General features: G+C 45.1%; 1 long non-coding RNA gene across 3 annotated transcripts; it reads right to left on the bottom strand.

Annotated features, from left to right (window-relative positions):
• Nucleotides 1-4,782: 4,782 nt before the first annotated feature.
• Nucleotides 4,783-11,619, bottom strand: LOC109750401 (uncharacterized). Of its 3 annotated transcripts, XR_006664997.2 has the most exons (8): nt 11,369-11,612; nt 11,078-11,261; nt 10,109-10,176; nt 9,378-9,737; nt 8,697-9,290; nt 8,263-8,533; nt 7,674-7,917; nt 4,783-5,452 (listed from the first exon to the last, which is right to left on the bottom strand). It is a non-coding gene; the product is annotated as an uncharacterized lncRNA (long non-coding RNA). The 3 variants fall into 3 exon arrangements; XR_012187113.1 differs by having other exon boundaries at nt 9,378-10,176; nt 11,369-11,619; XR_012187114.1 differs by having other exon boundaries at nt 8,781-9,290; nt 9,378-10,176; nt 11,369-11,615.
• Between the last annotated feature and the right edge of the window lie 6,911 nt (nt 11,620-18,530).

Below are 18,530 nucleotides of genomic sequence, written 5' to 3'. Positions count from 1 at the left end.
GTTCGTCTGGTAGAAAGTCTTGCAGAGGACCAGCTCCCGCTCCTTCTCTTGCTCCAGGTCCCCGAGGTGGTACTGGTGCATCACCCAGTTGGTCCTCTGCTGGTCGAAGTTCTTGTTGGTGTGCAGCACCAGAACCTTTTTGCTGCCCGTCTGCCGGCCGTTGACCATCACCGGCAAGGTATTGCCGGTGTTGTGCCACATCGCGTGCATGCCGCACTCCGACTGTATCTTGCGACTCATCCACGTGCCCCTTTTGAATGCCCTGGAATTGCGCTGGAAGAAATGCTTGCTTAGGCCACTCAGTGTGATACCTGCAGTATTGTCGAATACAGGTTTTAGTGTACGTAGTTGGCGTTTTCATAACATCTTTGGCATGTTGCAGTCACTTGTTTCACTTTTTATTAACTGTCAAATTGTAATTGCTTCACCAGGTCTGCGTCTAAAAAGAAAAATAGAGCTATAAACAAAGGAATATGTTTGTGCAAGTAGACGGCCGATCGGTGTCTTACCTGGAGGTTTCTCAGGATGGGTGTAGCATATGTCGTGCTCGCTGTCGATGGTTGGTATGAACAAATCGATGAGAGGGTGAGATCTCGCGCTGTCAGCACTCGCTTTGGCTTCAAGGTGCTCGATCAGCTCCTGATCCGTGGGATCGAACTTGACGCCAGCCGGCAGCACTGGCCACTCCTTCTTCGACTTGCATGGGTTAATTCCAGTTATATGGTACTCAATGTATGATCAATCGACATTTTTAAGTGAATGATAAAAGATTTCGACAGATAAGTGGTACTCCAAATCTGAAGTCCAGAATACGCGAACACGCCGCCGGGATTCTTATGTCACCTCAAGCGCAACGTGTTGTCATGTCAATTCAATGTGTGGACACATGATGACTAATTTGACCGACGTATACTAATACTGCTACTGTACTACTTACTAGTCGTATTTAGTGTCACATTTTAACCATAGGTTTAACTAACAAGTACGCACTTGAAGCCTAAGTGATATATATTTATATATATGTATGTATATATTTATATTTATATATATATATATATATATATATATATATATATATATATACTAGTACACATGCCCGTGCGTTGCAACGGGAAATAGAAATAACATCTCCATAGCCTAATATAAGCATGGCTCAAGACACACACATGTACGAACCAATCTATGGTTGGATGGATAGGAGGACAGTGGTATCCCCAGCCCACCAGAGTTCAAGTCCTAGACTTGACATTGGTGCTCGCATTTTCTGGATTTACTTTAGACCTTTCAGAGATGTGCATTTAGTGGGAGTAGACGTTCCCGTTGACTACGAAGGTGTCTGTGGCGACTTCACAATCTCAAGTTGATGTGTCGGCTCAGTCTCTCGAAGGTGCTCATAGGGGTAGGGTGTACGTGCATGCGTTCATAGGGGTGAGTGTATGTGAGCGACTTTGATTGTACTACAACTTCCCACCCGTACGACACCGTATGTGGTACGATTCCTCCTGTATGCCTGAGTGTCATGATTGTTTTCAGTCCGAGTGCCATGATTCTTTTTTACCCGAGAGTCAGGATATTATATGATTTGATATTGTGCCTATGCGATTGCAACTGAGAGAAAAAAAATCTTTTCGTGTACCTACCTCAATAAATTGATTTAAAACAATGTTAAATATTCAATAATAAATGAAAATGCATTGAATAAGCATTAATCCAAGAATTTAATTTTTTGATCAAACATGACATCAATTGCATGTAGATTAAATATGTAGATAAGACTTTGGGCGCTGCAATGGATATAAAATAAATAAATATTTTCTTACAAACCTATAGAGTAATTTATGATTAGTTTTGGTAGCCTTCTTACAAACCTCAACAACACCGACGGCGGCCACAATGTCTTAAAGAAAATCTTGAGGTATCTACGTGCAGGACAGAAAAAAACCCTTCTTGATTGCAAGGCCGACTGAACAAAAAATTATACTACGAATGCATGCGAACTCGCTCACAAAGAAATATATAATATGTTCATGATAGAAACTTCCCTGCCAAAATAATTATGATATAAACTGATTACATTATTGTAGCCACTAAAACCTGAATATACATTTTAAATTTACAATGACATAAAAACCACATGACATACAAATTATAGGTGGACAACCTAAAGCTAATGATCATAGTGTTGTATAATTTGCTATAAGTTGTGGCTGGGCCCTAAAAGGACCATTGTGAAGATCTTTCAAGTGAAGATAACAAAAGACAAGGAACATATTGGTTCTATTCCTATTATGCTTTGCGGAAATACCTATTCATGGAGAATGCAAGAACAATAATTATTCTTTCTGAAACTCTATGTTTGTTCCTTTTAATGGCTGAGCCATTTTCACCGTTCGCACGATTTTTGAAAGGGTTAATGCGGCATAAACTGCTCAAACTTCAAGGTCAAACAAACTACTGCTGCCTGAACGTATATTTATGGATGCAACAGGAAGATTCAAACTACACACAAGAATGTTTAATAGACCTCTAAAAGGGGCTAGGACCTAGGAGACAATACTAACAACCAAGAAAAATACATTTACCGATCTGGTACGCAATAATTCCCGCATGGAAGAACTCAAATAATATATTGAGCGAGAAAAAATGTGTAATCTTAATAGATAAATTTTGCAAGTACAATAATCTACATGGAAATGAAAAACAAAAACACGTTGTTCACGGATGCCTGTACAGAGCAGCTGCAAGGAAATTTCAGCAAATTTACCTCTTAGATATTATAAACCCTTTTGATGCATCAACAAGAAAACCAACATTGATATTGAATTGCAATTCTTTTTTTGAAAGATCGAGTTGTAGTTCTGAAGGACCTGTATTAAGAAAAATGAGCTCAACAGGTTATTCCCGAGTTAAATGACACAAAAATTATCATAAACCACTAACAACATCAGCAAGAAATACTTGAGATGAAAGTTCCGCAGTAGGTGTCAATTTATGAGTCGTGGGTTCCTGTGGATCCCCATAGCTTCTTTCTTTGAACTATAGAGAGAAGACACGTCAATGTCCTGCCAGACCCAATTTGATCAGCAATAATATGCAACTCCTCCACCCCAAGACAGGACCACGTGGCATAGCTAAAGACGGTTTTACATGCCAGTTAATAAAACCACGTTTAGACATATATATGCATAGACGCAAGAATCCAGTAATTATGAATGGACTAAGATACTAAGAGTCTTTTACTGAAGACAAAGTGATATGCACCATTTATGGACACTAAGCTAACAATTCCAAATCAGATGGACTAATATAGTGACTACTGAGTGTTTTACAGGAGAACAAGTGATATGCATCTTTCCTGGACATTAAGCTGACAATTCACAATCTTTTTCAGGGCTAAAGAGAAAAACAAAAGGATATATGACAGTTGAAGAAATTCAAAGTTTCTTAATGCACGTAGAATCTCATCTCCATAGGCCACAGCCAATCTCTACCAGATCCTCTGCAAGTAAAAAAATCCACTATCCAAAGGGACCTTCTGCTTCAAAACCTCTCTTCAATATGAAGTAGCTAGCATCAGCAGTTTAGACCAAACTTTGGGGCAAGTAGCTAGCCTCTTCATCAGGAAAAAACTGAAACATCTTCTCCTTTGTATTGACTCCGAACAGAATTCAGAGACGGCGGCTCTGGTGATCTCATGGCTATAATGTTTCTACACCTGGCATTGCTGGGACCTTGCTGGATCTGAAGGATGGAGGAGCCGCTTCCTGCACCGGCAGAGAAGGAAGTTGCATCCGTGGGTGGTCGTCAAGCTCGTATGTCGTCGAAGCAGGGCCGAAGTAGTGGGTTGCCGGAGATAGGAAGGAGCAACCGTGGGTTGTCAATCATCGGAGCCATGGGTCGCAGGTGGCGCTGTGGAGCCGATCTAGGTCCGGGAGGGGCAGCTATGGATCGCCGGATATTTGGAGCGGCGCGGGCACCCAACAGCCGGCGGATGAGATTGAACGCTTCGGTGCGGCAATGTCGAGCGGAACGGCGAGATTGGACGCACTAAACTTAGGACCCAAGGCCTTTTTATAAGTTCAGAACGGGCAATGGAGTCCATGTCAGAGACGCCTGCGGCGGTGTTTATGAGACCAGGTCGGCCCCGGCGGCTGGTGCGCGTGAGAACAGAGGGAGCGATCGATCGAGTGAGGGGAGGAGTCTGCCGTTTATTTTTCACGAGGCCCAGCTCGGTTTCGTTGGGCCATGTGGTGCACCGAGGCCCATCTAGGAGAAAGGACGTACCTGTAGAAAGCCTTGAAACTCCAGCGAACGTAAGAAACATCCATTAACTAGTAGAATGCCCGTGCGTTGTCACGGGCTTTTTAAAAACTTACTTATTGCATATATAAACATAATGCATGTCAAATTTCAGATGTGTAGAAAAATTGAATTCCGCTTTAATTGCAATATATTTAGATTAAAAAAATGTAATTGAACGACCTATACTAACTCATCTGATGCACAAAATAAAAGAATGTCGTTCAAGAATATAGAACAGTTTTGCACTGCATTACAAACGATAGATAACACCTGGAAGCGTTTCTATACATGTGCTATCTACTCCCTCCATTTCTAAATATAAGTCTTTTTCAAGATTCCAGTGCGGACTACATACGAAGAAATAGTTTAACATGTTTATATATTTGGAGTATTAAGTACTTCAAACAGAAGGCAAACAAGCCATTACGTTTGCCCACATAGAATTAAATATCTGAACCATAAATTTCACATATTAACAGATGAGATTTAAAAAAATGTAGCGTTACTTATAAATATTACCATGTACAAATAGTTTAACATGTCACATATCATTCTCAAAAAAAAGTACAGATAGATCAATGCCTTTCTATGGTAGCCATCTTATGGTAGACTAAAAAAAGAATCCAAAAAAAAAAAGACCCTAAGAAAGAGTCTAATCAAAATACATGTGATTATGTTCAATACCAAATGGAGAAGTCGGACTCCTGCTTCTTTCTTATAACTTACTCAGCTCTTTAAAAAAAACTTTGTGTACTTGGATTGGAAAATAGATTTGTAGTATACATACCAGAAAAAACGGGGCAAAGATCAATTGGTCTAGATTATAATGGTTGAGATCTAAAGTCTAATAATACTCCCTCCGCCCGAAAATACTTGTCATCAAAATGAACAAAAAAGAATGTATCTAGAACTAAAATACGTCTAGATATGTCTTCTTTTGTCCATTTTGATGACAAGTATTTCTGAACGGAGGGAGTAGTTATGTATCATGTAATTTTTTGGAAGGTAAAAAAAAATTAGTTTTAGTTCTTCGCCTTCTGGGCAAAGGCCGTGACGCAAGACCCTTAGGTTCTTGTCGCTAGTCCTGGCCTTCTCCTTCCTGAGCCAAGCAAAGGAAGCAAGCAAACGAACCGGGCGATGCAGTGTTGAGCTACACAGGAAGAGCAAGTCAGGGGAGGAAATCCAAACCAGATCAAAGCACAAAATCGGTAAATAAGCCATCCATCTCACTGGTCCTGTCTACAAAAGCAATTTTCCTCATGTCCCAGGTTGGCAACCAATTTGTTCCACATACCAACACCAACCTCGAGCCAGAGCCTAAGATACCAATGTAAGATCTCTGAAGTAATTATAGGAAATGGACATTGTAGGTTTTAAATAATGCTAAATTGCACGGTAAAACTCAGGAGCGTGTATTATTTCTTCTTGATATTCCTCAAAATTAAATTCATCTGTTGAACTAAGAGATACAAAATAAGGCATCAATTTGAGAAATCCAAACGATGAGGATGAGCCATCTAGCATAACGCGTACGCGCACACACACATAGAGAGAAGAAAAGCAAAGCATGAAGGAAGAGAAGTGAATATAAATCAAACATCCATAAGGTTGACTACATGGGAAAGTTGTACTTGAAATACATCCATAAGGAAGTTGACTAAAAGGTGAACAATCTACTAAAAAATATGCATATATATTTTTAGGATAAAGGGTGTTTTATTGACTCGTAATATAGCATTGAGGGATACAATTACAATGAGCCACACCCGGCCTCTGCATAACTTGGATGCACACAGCCAACACACACCAAAGGATCACGTTGGCAAAAAGCTAAGTCATACAAGACCGAATTTATGCCTAAGTGAAAAGTAAAAGAAAGAAAAAAGAAGTCATGAAGCGATACAAACAGCGATTGACGAAGTACAACGATAACCATCGGCACCAACTATGTCATGAGAACACAAGGACCACGAAAACGGTTCTTCAAAAGCGACGCGTCCAAGTCAGATAGTAGGTTTCCACCCTGAAGATCAAGTCCGACCAAATTCCGAGCAATGCCTTCGTCAAGGTAACGACGCCAAAAATGCCGTCATTGCCAGGCATAACCGATAAGAGGCTAGACCTAGGGTTTTCACCCTGGAGCTCAAGACCAGGTACTCGAGATGCACCACCCAATCGAATCCGTCCTGTGTTATCTCATCCACTTGCCACTGAGCCCAGTTGTTGCAAACACGCACCGACCTGACGGTAGGTGAGCATGCCCACATGAGCAAGCAACTAAACCGCTACAAGAGCTGCTCACCACGACACGATAGACATTGATGGAAGAGGAAGGTGACTGGCACCACTTAAATCCCAATGGGATGCTCGAGAGGCCAAGTACTATCTTCCGAGGAGCAACTGATGGCTAATCTGAATTAGACAACACCACCATGGGTCGCCACAAGCTCCATCGTCCTTGCCCATGAAGGCCCAGATCCACGGCACGACGCCTCCTTGCCGGCGGCACGGGTGACGGCTGCGGCAACCGCTACTTGTTCATCGACACATCCCATCCAGCCCCTATGCGGGAGAGGGGGACCACCAGCCGCGTCGGTCCATGACGAGCTGGCTCTCCATGACGGGATGCAGGGAGGCGGTGGCTCCCTTTCCTCTGCCGCACGCAACGAGGCAGCGATTACTGCAGATCCATGTCGCCATTGCAACCAGCACCTCCATTGCGTCAAGTTAATGGTCGCACAAGGTCTCATGCTGTCCGAAACGCATCACGGACAGACCCCCCCCCCCCCCCCCCCCCCCGGCCGCCGCAGGTTGCAAGGGCCAGCCCGCTAGAGCTGGCCGGCGGCGGCGGCGAGGGACGGGCGCACAGAGGATGCCCCGAGAAAAGTGGATCGACTCGCTTCCTGTGTCGCCCACGCGGACGACGCGGGGGCAGTTTCTCTTTATGCACAAATCGATTTCTCATCGTAACAACATGAAGGAGAAACTCAACCTAGCAAAACAGAAAAGAGAAACAAGATATAAAAACATGACTAAACCATACGTCACTTCAATGCAAATTAGGGATGATCGTGAGCATCCCACATTCACCCAAATGACTACATAAACACATAGTGGATGTAGCATTTGTCTTACCAAGATAAACGAAAACAGAGACCTGATCTTTGTTGCTCAAATCGGTAGCTTTTTTATACTGGAAAAAGCCTTTCCATTAACCAACAACCATAGCTAAATCGTTGTTCATGCACCTTGCCAAGTAGAACAAACATTTGCTTGCCAAACAAAGCTCAGGGTTTGCATATTAAGCTGCAGTGCATTGGGCAACAGACAAGCAATTGGGTATTATTAATTGATGAGACTGTAGTATGTACCTCAGGTGTAGCATGGGCAGAAGAAGTTCCGACAGACGGTGGAGCACGGACAGATAGATTTCCAGCAAAGTCGATGGTGTATAAGCACACGATGTTGGTAACTTGCGGCACGATTATATTGGGCAAGCAACTTGCGATGTGATCTATTTGCTTCCGGTCGAGGGCTTCCATAGAACCAAGAAACACGCCGGACTTCTCTTTTGGTGTCATATAAATCCCCATTCATACTGAAGAAGGAAGTTTCCTAAAGAGAAGTAAGTTTATTTCAGAAAGAATGTGTAGCAAAAGCTGTTCGCTCTTTATAAGCAAGTGGCCAAGTGCAATGTGTGACTCGGTTCTTCAATACTTGTATGCCACACATGAATATATTGGATGTTTGACTGAAAGTTAAGACTTGCAGGTCAATACATATCATTAAAATCTCTAAGATTTATGTTATAACCTACTGGTAGATTTTGAGATTAAAGGTGAGATTAAGAGCATATGCCCTTCTGTTTCAATACCACTAAATTGTGTCTCAGTCTTTTGTGGGTAGCATCGAGAGTAAAAGACCAACGAGTGCAAGAATTGGAACATAGAAGAATCTTACCTGGGCATGATGCCATCAGGTTCTATGCCAAGATCGAGGTAGTAGAGCTCCCTCAATCTCTCTTGCCAAGCCCTCCCTTTGACCATCAATAGAACAGTCGCTCTCGCTTGCCCTGCTTTTGAAATCTCCTTCTGCACCGCTGCAGATCAGTTGGCAGCATAGGCCGAGCTCTCCCATCTATCATCACGTTGAGCGCATCTATGCTTACTTCCCTTGTATCATCACAACGGATGCTATAAATTTGCTTGTGTCCTTGTCATAAATCTGAGTTCTGCACAATATGAAAAAGAAAGAAAGTCTGTTAATACAACATAATGATAGTTCCAAGGAAACATGTACTACGCCGAAACTGGCCATGATAGTACGGATGTCATGTGGATGGACGTAATTGTGCAGGAATAACCGGGAAGAGTACTCGGATATCGACAACCCACCGGAGAGATCAGTGCACCCTACTTTAAACGTAGTTTCCTGGTGTCGCCACGGTGGTTGATGTTGCAGCAGTACCTGAGTCTTACCTCGAACTCCAAAGAACATGGCGCCGCCGACAACGCCCGAGGATGCAGGGAGAGCACGGAGACCGCTCGGCCAAACGGGTTCAACGCCACGTTCAGCAGGAACAGGTACTGCCGGCATTGGGCACGGGCCGAGAAGGCGTTGAAGCCGTCACAGAGCTGGACCTCGATGCACGCCCAGGCCCAAGCTCGGTCATGCACGGCCACCCGTGCGTGTCAGCAAAGTGGTCCAGGAGTGCCGCCGTGGAGCTAGCGAAACCGCAGTCTGCCTGCGGGCAATAGCACGGCGTCGTGAGGGCACGCCTTGAGGTGGTCGGGGTGGTCATAGTAGGCCGGCGTGGCAGTGCAGCCGTGGGCGGCGTTGGCGCACGGCACCCGGATGGACTCTGTTAGCCTCTCTAGTGCGATGTTCCAGCGATAGCCGCCGGTCAACCGGATGTGACACACACGGCACCTCCTTGCCGCCACCATCTTGTCGCGGCACCGCGAGGATATGGTATGACCGACGCCACACTGCACCCGAGCAGAAATGATGTTCCAGTGTTATTGGTACACAAACTTGTAATGGATCGGCCTAGGATGGACGACGAGCGTACGCACCTAGAAGACTGGTGGCTTGAGAGGGAGGTAGCAGATGCCGCAGTTGAGGGTATCGTCGCCATCCACTATCACGTTTGCGAGCGCCATGCGCTTCGCCGCCGGCTCCATCGTACCTGGAACCCGAGATTGCCGTCGTTGTTCTTGTTCTTCTTCTCTTGTTTTTTTCCTATGGAAATACTAACATCGTCTCCTCCCTCGTCGGAGGTCTCGGGCCAACACCTTGAATCCGCGGGCGCTCCTCGTGATGCCACAAACCCTCGCCGCCGACTGCCTCACACGGATGGCCGTCCCATCCCGCATCCTGACCTTGTACCGCACTGCCGACACCAGCACCACCGATCACCGTTCCCGGCCCCATCGCTGCCATCACAAATTAAATAGGTACATAAATGCTTTCATCGTGAGGTTTATTTGTCATGATAGGTATATGCACGTGTGTTGCACCGGAAGTTGATTTTTTTAAGCAACAGGGGAACATATGGGCACACATCATGATGCAAATCAAATAACAAAAAGGAGATTATGTTTTGGTTATGAAGCATAGAGCTTCTGACAACTTTGTCCTGAGATATACTAAAGCCAAAGAATATCATAGAGGGAAATCAAATTATCTGAACGACATGATGTTATTTCACAAAATAAGTTAAATTTACATTTAAATTTTAAAATTACCAATTGGTCATCTTTACATGTAAATAAAAAGGTGGGAGTCAATATTACAATACGCTTACCAAAAATGTTCCTCTACAGAAAATTATCATGAAGAATCACCTGCCAAGAATAAAAACTGAGAGCAAGTCTGCAAAATAACAAATTGTTAATAATACATTCAGTAATATAAATCTCACTGTTCTTGCACACCCTTCAGAGCATACCAATTTTTCCCTTCAGACTATACTCTCGTCTATGAACAGAAAAAGAAAACCATAGAAACTAAGTTCAAGTCTGCAGAATAACACAAAGAATCACTAACAGTTCAGTACCATGTGAATGGAGACATACCATACCATCCTTTTTACCTTCTGACTGCACTTCTATTTGTGAGAATTCCAGTAAGTAGATGGCAATTTAGCAAAATACAACCATTGGAATATGGGAAGCCGTATAAACTGAATTATGTAGATAATATCACATGTGCATTATTGGCCTCTAAGATGGAACAAAACTGAATACTACCCAAAACAACACACAAATCTGACTAACAATTTTAAAATTTCATATCTCTCCTATACTACCTAATAAATTCAAGTTGTATACACCTTTTTCAATTGCACAAAAATTTAATTCAGTTTCTAAAGTCTGCAATACCCCCATAATTCTAAACAGTCTGCAATACCCCCATTACTAACTCTAGTTCAGCAAATCCCTGAGGAAGAGTCATTGGTGAGGATGGGCTAACTCCGCTATATACCATAACTATTCTCAACTACCATATCCAGAAAAAGTATTGTCAATTTGAGAGGATACCGAAATTGAGTTACAAATAGAAATAACAAAAGTAAAATGTCAAGCATAAGTAGTCTATTCAGAGGAATCATTCCCAAAAGAAATTCTGAGCTGAACACCAGAGCACAGCGAGTTGTGACAACTCACATCCCAAATGATAGCAGATTTATTTAAACTGCCAGTAGCATCACAGTACAGACGTTAAAACCAGTAGCATTATAGGAACACTGTACAGTCAGTTCCTGCATGCATACCTGCCGGTAACCTTGGTACCATCACCGCTCACACTCCTCTGTGTGTCCTTCATCGTCATCTTTCCTTCGTCAAACAAATCCAGCAAACGCACACAATCGAATCACCTAATGCTTCGGCAACTCCAACAGCACGTTGTTGCTCCAAGCAATCAGTGAACACCACGGAGAGGGGCGTACTTGGATCCTAAACTCCAAGCAAACAATTAATTAAGATCCCTTGCACACACACACACCGAGAGAGAGAGAGAGAGAGATCAGGGTATCCCAGGGTGAGGGATGAGAGGAGCTGACCTACGGAGCGCGGCGCCAGCAGGTTTGGGGATCGCGAGCAGGCGGCCTCCATCCGCGGCAGCGTGCGTGGGCGAGCAGGGGATCGGCGTTGTTTTCCGGAGGAGATCGGCGGCGGCGGCGATCCAGAACTGATGACGAGGGCGAGATCCGGCGGGGTCTTCTCGAGTCGTCCGCCAGCGGCGAGATCCGACGGGGCCGATGGGATCGAGAGACTCCCCTCGGACGGCGGCGGCCACGAACGATGGGATCGAGAGGAGTGGGCAAGGAAGGTTGGGCGGCGTTTAATCGAGGAGATCGGGAGCCAACGGCGGCGCCGCTTACTCGAGGGGATCCAGAGGATGGTGGCGGCGACGGGAGGGGATCGAGAGGACGGCGGCGGCGACAGGAGGGGATCGAGAGGAACGGCGTTCCTCCTGCGGGGTGGTTTTTTTGGGGGTGTGTGCGTGGGGTGGGGTGGGGTGGGGTGGGGAGGTGACGAAAAAAACCAGTCGAAAAAAACCAGACGAATGTGGGGGGACTATTCAACCAACTCGTCCATTAGGAGTAGAGATATTGCACAGACAAAATTTAGTACCACCTCAGAATATGTTTTAAATTCAAACTGAAAACGTAAAATCACGGGAAGAAGCGTATTGCGACGGTGAACCCACGGAGTCAATCCGTGCTTTATTATTAAACTAGCACAAATGCCCGTGCGTTGCAACGGGAAAGCATTGACGTATATTAATTGAGAGTTGTACATGGGAACTCATTTAAAGTTCATGAAAAATGACATCTTGATTTTATTTTTATTTTGACCAATGGAATTGAATTTTTCATGAGTAACACAATTAGGTCAAATAATCTAGCTAGATTTATACTGTTGGAACTTTGAGGAAAAGAAACTCCAAACAGCGGTAGAGAACACTTCGGAACACTGCCGTTGTGGTTCCTCTGTACTCTCTGTCTCTCCCTCCCTCTTTTTATCTCCTACTACAGGACGTGCGGAGCGGAACACATCAATACAATGTCAATGTGCACTGATCAATTTGGCCCTCCCTATGTAGTGTTGATCATAACAATGACCCAAGATTGGATCAAACTGTTTCTGCTGAAGTAAGAGGCTTCTCTTAGAACTAAAGATTTGCGAGTTGCGCCATATTTAAACTTCCCCTCCTGGTTTTCTACGGATCATCTTGAAGAAGTCCTTATTAGCATTCTTAGAATACAAACATCATACATGTCTAGAACAAAAACTCCGGTAACCTTTTTCCTGCTACTATAGACAGATACTACAATCGCAAAACTCCATAAAATTGTTGCATTAGTTTCTCATACCTTTCTCTTGAGCCAATCAACAAAATATATATTTTCAAGAGTTTAATATTGTCTTAGACCTGCAAGGTAAGATGTCGGCTCTGAATACGCACACGGTACAACACACATTCAAAGTAAAGATGGAAGTAAAAAGGAACATATATACCTTGACGCCTAAAAATAATAATAATTATAGGTATAGCAACATCTAGTATATTTTGTCAAACAAAACTAATCAATTTTAATTCTGCTTATACAGTGGGAATCTTTTTCAAATATAACTTGCATATCTGATTTCATATTTTATTTAATCTCATGCTCGAAAAGATCACGGGATCAATAACTCATGACCGTATGCTTCATGCAAAAATCAGTATAACTAAGGTGAAGAATTTGCAATACCCAAATCTAAAAGCAGTACATGTCAATCTCGGGAGGCATGAGATGTAGCTGGTATGTACATAAATATAGACTAAACCAACATGTGTCCGAGGTGATTATCACCAAGATGGAACAGCTGCCGCTGGCTAGAAATTAAAAATAAATGATGGAACAGGATGAGAATCGAAGCTAGGTTGGAGAAAACAAGATTAGGGAGACCTTGAGAGGCTGGATATAGGAGCATATACATGTATACTCACACAGGAACTTCACAACCACGCAAGACTACATCAACCTCTCATCCAAACAAAAAATTCTCCTCTGTGCAAGCCCCCTTCTTCTCCTTGCACTCTTCTTCCTCCCACTCATCTCCACCTGTGCTGGACCATAATGAGGCTGAGCACCTGCATCGTAGGAGAGGTAGTTGCTGAGATTGTCGGGGTTCTGCTGCACATCGTGCAGTATCTGCATCAAGTCGGGCTGCTCGCGGTAAGCATAAGTTATGGGGTGGAAGCGATCTTACTCAAGAGGTCCGACCCGTGAAACAACTTGCGCCGGAGATCGGGCGGCGTGGGAGGATCGGGCGAACCTGTGCGAGGCTGCGATCCCGTCCTTCGAGCCCCTTCTCATAGAACTCAACTGCCTTCCGTGTTCCTTTGCCTCGTCGGCCTGGCTTGCGATCGATTGGGCATGGGGGCCTATCTTGCAATCGATCGGGACGTGAAGGACTTGAGATTGTCGACGGCGGATCCATGGACTAACATCCTTAAAGGGACGTCAATGAGAAGATCCTTGGGCAACTCGAGACTTGCGTGACTCCGTTGGCTGAATTGTTCCTACTTTGATGGTAAGCTAAGGCCCAACCTGGCCAAGCATGGATGACGTACGAATAGAGAGGGCCCAATCTGGATGCGATCGTCCGATGCACACAACGTGGTTCCACCTCGCATATCTTTTCCCTAATAATAAAGCACGGATTGACTCCAAGCAATTTGCCCAAGGCAGCTACAAGGACAAGGAAGAAGAGAACCTCATGTGTTTGAAAGATAAATTCTATTCCGATCATGTGTTTGTTTATTCATCAAGCCACTTGTTGACATTCCAAGGAACTTGCCAGCACATATAAATTGATGGGAATTGGTATGAGATAGCAATGTGGGACTATTCTCTTATTTGTAGTACAACTTTTTTTAGACAAATTTGTAGTACACCTTTTTTTAGGGAATTTCTAGTACAGCTAAAAAGGGGCGCTCTCTCTCTCTCTCTCTAAGCAATTGTAATATTTAATCCAAGCAAAATTATATGAATTACAGGACGGATTGTACTGATGTGACTTGAGTTTTGGTTGGTTTCACACGCTCATACTTGTTTAGTTTTCTTGTAAAATAATATGGCGGTATTTATACTATTCAGGGTTGGTTATCCATCCGTCAGGTTATTCTTGAAGCTAGCTAGTAATCACCATGAGTTCAGTTGGCGTTCGAAGTAATCACCAAGCCAATCGACTGTGAGCATCTGGACGTTAGCTGCGAATGACAGACGGCGATTAGAAGGACTTACCAGACAGGGGCGCGGCGGATTCACCAAGGAGTTAGTAGTTCAGAGAGTAGTTCAAAAGCTCTCCGTCCAGTGCCTGCTCAATACACGGCGACGACGACCTCCTTTGGGCACTCGTAGGCAGGAGAAGAGAGGACCGCCGCTGCAGATCGCTCTCGCCGTTGCTCCCGTGCTACTCGAAGGTCACCAGCTCGGGGCAGAGCAGGAGCTTAAAGGCATGGACACGCCAGACCTGAAGGACGGCAGTGGCAAGGGTGGCGCAGGTGGGCGACGTTGCTCGCACTCGCGGCGGACGCCGGCGGCGCAGCACGCTCAGAAGGTAGACGGCGGCGCTCGATCTTGCCTAGAGCACGGAGGGGACATCGGAGCAGGGGGAGATGTAGGCAGTAAACCAGATACGAATGGAACATGTATCGCATCTACCCCCGTCGGAGCTCTGAGCCGTCGTTAACGTCCGCGACGGACCCCACGAAGCCCATCATATCGGCGTCGTTGAGGAACCGCCCCTGCTTGCCGCGGCCGACCTCAATTTCGAAGAAATTGGAGACAGGGGATCGTCCGCGGTTGGGCAACGGGTACGGGGAGGAGTCCGGGGCAAAGACTGTTCCTTTCGACCGGCCGGAGGAGCGCAGTGGCTCCGGTGGCCGGAGATTGAGGGGGTGGCGGCGGTGTCCAACCTCCAACAGGCTCGAGGAGATAGAGGCAACAATGTGTGGCGTGGACAGAGACCAAGTTGGAAAAAAACGTTTTTTCCTTGTATATAATGCTGGACGGAAACAATCCGTCGTGGCTCGGCCCACCGGGGATGCCTTCCTCGCCAGGATGAGGATGCATCTACGCCTCGCTAGTTCGGGACGTATCAATATTTATTAGTACCACCTCGCTTATACGTTTAAATTCAAACTGAAAACGTAAAATCATGGGAAAAAGCGTATTGTGACGGTGAACCCGACAAAGTCGATCCGTGCTTTATTATTAGGGAGAGATTATTATATTATTATTATTTTATATATATATATATATATATATATATATATATATATATATATATATATATATATATATATATATATATATATATATATATATATATATATATATATATATAGCAAAGATGCCCGTGCGTTGCAACGGGAGAAAAACAATATATGTAAGCGGGTCAATATGCCATCATCTACTTCGGCGTCTGCCTATTACAACACGATTGCACGCCCCATCCTCTCCGAGTCTAGTAAATGTTTGGCCTATTTCCTATTATTTGTAGTCGAAATAGTTCATAACAAATATCAACCACTTTCGATAATAATTGTGGCTATGGTGGTTTCTCTATTCCACGTTAGGGTATCTTTGATCCAAAATCTTCTCATTGAAAATTCAGAGGGTTGATTCCATATGATATTCTTTCTAGGTGCTTTTATTGTATGAGTGACAATCATTCAGTCATCTTATGCCCATCCAAACTAATATTCTTTTGGTATGTGCATGATGATTGTCTCATGTGAAATTACATTAAGCTTACCTAGAGGCCATAATAACTTGTGAACAGTAAATGATACATAAACAAATACATGCATGCAGTGTTTAGAATTGTTTGATAGACACACTGACACACACATCTTTGTATAATTGTTCTCTGCATGCATAGATATTGTTCTGAGTGTTGATGCTCCAGTAGAAATTCGTACCTGAACATTCATGGTGATGGTCATGAACAAATCCAATGTAGCTGCAGAAATTGTCATGTAAAATTCAGAAAGGGGGAGCTCCTTCCTCACCAACACGCGAACATTCAAAAAGGGACTACTCTTCGACAGCGGCCGTGCGTAAGACGTCGCCGCGGCCGGCGGAACCAGCTCCTCGTCGATGGCGGTCGTACAGTGCATGAGTGTGGACTTACTGTGCATACGTGAGTTTGTTAGCTGCGTATGAAATCCATGTACGCATACACGTACTGTGCATACTCTGCCTTGTTCCTCTCCTCTTCTCTCTCTCCCCCCCCCTCTCTCTCCTCTGCCTTGCACCTGCTGGCGCCGCTGGCCCTCGCAAGCTCCTGTTCGTCCTCCTACATCTACTTAAGCCGCCATGGACGGCCGCTGCGTCTGCGTTGACGGCGGGCGGCCCCGCCGCTAGCGACGACCGCCTCCTCCACGCCTCCCTATTGCCCCTCCTCTCGCCCGGGCAGCGTGCCCCGCCCACGCCCATCATGTTGCTCGATGCCTCGCCGAACCACCCTGCCCGTGCGCCGCATGCACGCCCCTGTAGCAGGCCGCCTCACACACAATCGCACGCGTCCTCCAGCGGGCATCCCGTCTTGCCTGCAGCCGGCGGACCATTGTGCCTCTGCCGCCCGCTGGCTCTCTGCCCCTCCTCCAACTCCGACGCCTCGGTTGCCCCCTTTCCTCCACTTCCCCGTCTCCTTTCTGTCGACCCCCTCCTCCTTCCCTCGTGCGCCGCAGCAGGAGGGGAGCGCCGCGCCTCATCTCAGCCGCCTCCTGCCCGAGCAGAGAGCTCGCACTGCGCCCCACCGAAGGCCGGCCTTGACCCGGTGCGCCCAAACCAATCCACGCAGCAGGCAGCCACCGAGGAGCCCGAGCTCCTCCCATGGACCCCAGCTGCAGCTCGCTATGAGCGCCGCCCCTCCCCCTCCTCTGTTTTTCCTCTAACGGAGCTGCTATTTTTTTTTGGATCATAATCCAATGAAGCCTGGGAGAAGCCCATCACCATATCGGCCCAGTATGGCTGGCGTACCAAGTAGGAGGGACAATGTAGCACAAAGTAGCGATTCGAGTCGTTTTCTATACCGATCGCAACATTAGTACCACCTCGTTTATATTACAATTTTGTCCATACAAATCATAAAAGCGTATTATGACATGAGAAGAAAGCGCATTGTGACGATGAACCCGACAAAGTCAATCCGTGCTTTATTATTAGGGAGAGAAAAATAAGTATATATATTCTAATAAAAAATAAGTATTGTGATGGGTTGCCCATCGACCGGATCCAGCCCCGTCGCCGCTGCTCTCCGGTAGGTTGCCGCATCGGCCGAATCCAGCCTCTCGCCCCCGATCTAGTCCACCTCGGACCGCTGCACGAGATCCGCCGTTTCCCTGCATCGCCCTGGAACCGTCGCGCCCTCTGCCTCGAGCCCTCGTCTCTTAGTACCACCTCGTTTATATGATGATTTTGTCTATACAAATGGTAAAAGCGTATTACGACATGAGAAGAAAGCGTATTGTGACGGTGAACCCGACAAAGTCAATCCGTGCTTTATTATTAGGGTTATATATATATATATATATATATATATATATATATATATATATATATATATATATATATATATATATATATATACTGCACAGCTTCTCCATCATCATTATCAGTACATCCTGCGCAGGTGAGTTAGGATGCACTTGATCCCAGAAAGGTATCTATCCTTCAAACCAGAGGAGTGCTTCAAACTAACAACAATACATAATATCCAACAAAAGAGGGTCATGCTACAGCAGCAGAATACATGGCCCAGTCTACATATCAGTACGAATCAAGTTGGGCATATTTGCTATTGGCATGAACCACATCGCCGCATGTCGGGTTTGCAAAAGCCATCCATCACATGGAAGCTTGATGCCTTTCACACACAGAAGATTATCTCGCAACAAGCTGTGTCGATTAATCTCTGGATATGGTGATTGATGAAACCCATGGTATGATGTGTAAACATAGTCCCCTTAGCGAATGGAAGTTGCATAGCACGGTAATCATTGCCGGTGATAAGATCGATGATTGGTTGGATGATCGGATAATTGAGCCGAGGAACATGGAGTGGTTGCCGAAGTTGTAAAACCGCCTCCAGTTGAATACGCCTGGCCCAACGGAGCTGGGATCTTTCTCGAACACGAAGCAGCCATAGCCATCAATGTGA

This window comes from Aegilops tauschii, chromosome 6, assembly GCF_002575655.3.
Source record: "Aegilops tauschii subsp. strangulata cultivar AL8/78 chromosome 6, Aet v6.0, whole genome shotgun sequence".
Classification (NCBI taxonomy): Eukaryota; Viridiplantae; Streptophyta; class Magnoliopsida; order Poales; family Poaceae; genus Aegilops; species Aegilops tauschii.
This window is presented reverse-complemented; position numbering and strand designations above follow the sequence as displayed.